Genomic DNA, 4,135 nt, shown 5'->3' with positions numbered 1-4,135 from the left:
CTCCTAGACTCAGTGTCTGACTGATGAAGGCCAGTGTGCCAAACACCTTCTTAACCACCCTACCAACCTGTGATGCTGCTTTCAGCAAACTATGCACTTGCATGCCTAGGTCCCCCTGTTCCAATACACTCCCCAGGGCCCTACCTTTCAGCGTACAAGTCCTACCCTGGTTAGATCTTCCAAAATGCAATACCTCACATTTATCTGGATTGAAAGCCATTTGCCAATCCTCAGCCCACATACCTAGCTGATCAAGATCCCCTTGTAATTTTTCATAACCTTCTACATTAGCTACAACACTTCCTATTTTAGTATCATCTGCAAACTTACTAACCACGCCTTGTATATTCACATCCAAATTGTTTATATAAATTACAAACAACAAAAGTCCCAGCACTGACCCATGTGGCACACCACTAGACACAGGTCTCCAGTCTGAGAAACAACCCTCGACCATCACCCTCTGCTTCCTACCACTGAACCACTTATGAATCCAATCTTCTGTCTTCCCCCTGGATCCCATGCAATCTAACCTTCCAGACAAGCCTCTCATGAGGGACCTTGTCAAAGGCCTTGCTAAATTAGGTGTAGACAAAGGACATGGAGAAGAAGGGCCTGAAGAAATTGGATGTTTGGAGTGGATCGAAGGATCCTGCCCACATCGCTTCTCCGATCTAATCAGAGCTCTTCAGAGGGAAGTTCTGACTGTGACTGGATTCCAGATTCTTCAATCACTTCAGGCAGCAGTTAGTCACTTCCACTATCCCCAGAACCTTGTGATAGCAGAGTTTCATGAGAAAACAGTTCACTCATTGCCAGGGCCTTTACAACCATGCAAATTAATTTCACTATTTCTGTGCAAATTATTTCCATAAACATTTACTGATTGATGGAATGTCTGTGTCAGTTCTTCATGAGCATAACTAAGGGAATTAGGCATGTGACTCGTCGTCTTTGGACTTTTACAGTCTCCATTCCAGTCAGTCTTCACATCTCGAACAGCTCATGAATATTCTTCAATGTCAAACTGCCCCTGACAAATGCTGAATGACTGTTAAACTATATTCTGCTACCACCTCTCTCCCTTAAGGAGACCTTCAGCCAAGGTAAATTTTGGCATAACTAAATGAAGTGGCAAGTGCTCAGGAATCACTTTGTTGTTCTGAAGTACACGGTACACAACCACAGTCTTAGTTTTACAGATGTACGGTTGAGAACATTCTGACTGGTTGCATCACAGCCTGCTTTGGAGCCTCCAATGCACAGGATCGTAAGAGGCTACAGAGAGTTATAGACTCAGCCATCTCCATCACGGGCACAACCTTCCCCACTGTCGAGGACATCTTCAAAAGGCGGTGCCTCAAGAAGGCGGCTTCCATCATTAAGGACCCTCACCATCTGGGATATGCCCTTTACTCTCTACTACCTTCAGGGAGGAGGTACAGGAGCCTGAAGACCGAAACTCAATGATTCAGGAACAGCTTCTTCCTCTCTGCCATCCGTCAGATTTCTGAACAATCGATGAACCTATGAACACTGCCACATTATTTGTTTTTTTTTGCACTATTTATTTATTTTTGTAACTTATAGATTTTTATGTCTTTGCGCTGTACTGCTGCTGCAAAATAGCAAATTCCACATCACATGCCAGTGATAATTCTGATTCTGAGTTTGGATATTAACAAACTTATAGTGATGGCCTTCCTGAATGAGGTGCCAGTCGTAGGGGTTTTGTGGCGGAGCAGATGGAACAGTGATGTTCACTAGTAACCTGATCTTTACAACAATATTGCATTTACCCTCTTGCATCTGTATCTGTAAGGGACTACGGGTACTGAATTTACCTTTATACTGGAAAGGAAGGCTAATGCTCTCATTGGTTCACTGATTCATACAGATAAGGCATGATATCTTTCCTTGTACAAATGTGCTGATGCAGTTTAGTTTTCCAGTTTTCTTAAAAATTGTGTTGAGTCACGACTTCCCTTTTAATGTCTTAGCATAAGGTCCTATTAAATTAAGTTCACCCCCAGTGCTTAAGGTGATGTTATACACTTCTGTATCTTCATTGCACTCCCCCGAGGCTATCTTAACATTAAATGTTATTTCCTCCATGACATATACTCATTCTGGGAAGGCTTTTGCCACTTTCTCTGTACTGTTGAAGTATTGTATGGGTTCTTTGATATCTCTGTCCCATTACAATAACATAAATTGTCCTTCATAATGAACAGGAATCCTTATTTTTGCCCCAATCACATAATGATCCTCTTCCAAGCTATGGGCAGTAATTGTAGTCCATTGTTGACAGGAATGAAGCAAAACCAAGTCATTTTCACGAATCCCTTATATTGCCACGTTCAGGGAGCTATGGACATGCACCCCAGGATCTTCCTGTACATAAGTACTCCTAAGGATCCTGCATTTACTATACACTTTCCTCTTATGCTGACCTCCCAATGTGGAACACCTCACACTTGTCTGGATTAAACTCCATCTGCCATTTCCCTGCTCACATTTTCAACTGGTCTATATTCTGCTGTTTCCTCGAACAACCTTCCTCATTATTTACCACTTTGCCATTTTTTTTGTGTCATCTGCAAACTTACTAATCAGTCTACCTACATTTTCATCCAAGTGACTTATATTTATCACAAACAATAAAGGTCCCAGCACTGATCCTCATGGAACACCACTGGTCACAAACCCATCCACCCTGTGTCTTCTATAGCCAAGCCAATTTTGAACTCAATCTACCAAGTCTCCATGGATCCCATGTGCCTTAATCTTCTGGATCAGCCTACCATGAGGGACCTAGTTGAGTGATTTACTGAAGTCCGTGTACACAAAATCCACTGCCCGACCCTCATGAATCATCTTCACCACCTCCTCAAAAAACTCAATCAAGTTTGTAAGACAAGACCTCTTCTGCACAATGCCATGCTCACTATCCCTAGTGTCTATGCTTTTCCAGATATGAGTAAATCCTATCCCCATGAATCTTCTCAAATATTTTCCTTACCACTGATGTAAGGCTCACTGGCCTATCATTTCTTGGTTTGTCTCTATTGTCGTTCTTAAACAGAGCAACAACATTGGCTGCTCTCCAATCCTCTGGGATCCCACCTGTGACTAAAGAGGATACAAAGATCTCTGTCAAGGCCCCAGCAGTCTTCTCTCTTGTATCTGTTAGTAACCTGGGATAGATTCCATCAGGTCCTGGGGAAATCCACCTTAATGCTCTTCAAGAGCCCTAACACCACCACCTTCTTGATATCAACATGCCCTTGAATATCAGCATACCCGTCCATGATCTTGCTATCCTCCATGCCCTTCTCCTTGGTGAATACTGATACGAAGTACTCATTTAGTACCTCACCCAATTCCTCTGGTTCCAAGTATATATTCCTTCCTTTGACCTTGAGTGGTCCTAAACTCTCTCTAATTACCTTCTTGTGTTTATGTATCAATTGCCTTGGGATTCCCTTCAATCCTATTCACCAAAAGAGCATTTCATGGCCCCTTTTGGCCCTGCAGATTCCGTGCTTCTCTCCTGCTTCCTTTAAATTCCTGAAAGGCCCTGTCCGGTTTCAGCTTCTTAAGTCTTGCATTAGCTTCCCTTTGCTTTATAACTAAATTTGCAACATCTCGTCATCCAGGGTTCCTGAACCTTGCTATCTTTGTCATCCTTCCTCACGGGAACATGTTGGTCCTGAATTCTGACCAGCTGGCCTTTAAACGACTCCCTACATGACGAATGTGGAGTTATCCAGTAAAACTGTTCCCAATCAACACTCCCCAATTCCTACCTAATACTGTTGAAATTAGCCTTTCCCCAATGTCGCACTTTTCCCCGAGGTCCTTATCCATAGCTATTTGGAAACTTACAGAATTGTGATTATTGTTCCCAAATTGCTCTCCCACTGAAACTCTGATCACCTGGCCAGGCTCATTTCCCAATACAAGGTCTAGTATGGCCCCTTCCCTGGTTGAACAGTCCACATACTGTGTCAAGAAACCTTGCTGGATGCTCCTAACAAATTCTGCCCCCTATAAGCCTCTGGCACTAAGGGAGTCCCAATTGTTATTGGGGAAATTAAAGTCACCAATTATAACTACCCTATTGCTTTTGTAT

General features: G+C 42.9%; 1 pseudogene; it reads right to left on the bottom strand.

Annotated features, from left to right (window-relative positions):
* Nucleotides 1–576: 576 nt before the first annotated feature.
* LOC127571334 (GRB2-associated and regulator of MAPK protein 1-like) lies at nt 577–3,870 on the bottom strand (annotated as a pseudogene).
* Between the last annotated feature and the right edge of the window lie 265 nt (nt 3,871–4,135).

Source organism: Pristis pectinata, chromosome 6, assembly GCF_009764475.1.
Source record: "Pristis pectinata isolate sPriPec2 chromosome 6, sPriPec2.1.pri, whole genome shotgun sequence".
NCBI classification, from domain to species: domain Eukaryota; kingdom Metazoa; phylum Chordata; class Chondrichthyes; order Rhinopristiformes; family Pristidae; genus Pristis; species Pristis pectinata.
Note: the sequence above shows the minus strand (reverse complement) of the source record. Positions and strands in the feature narration are given on the sequence as shown.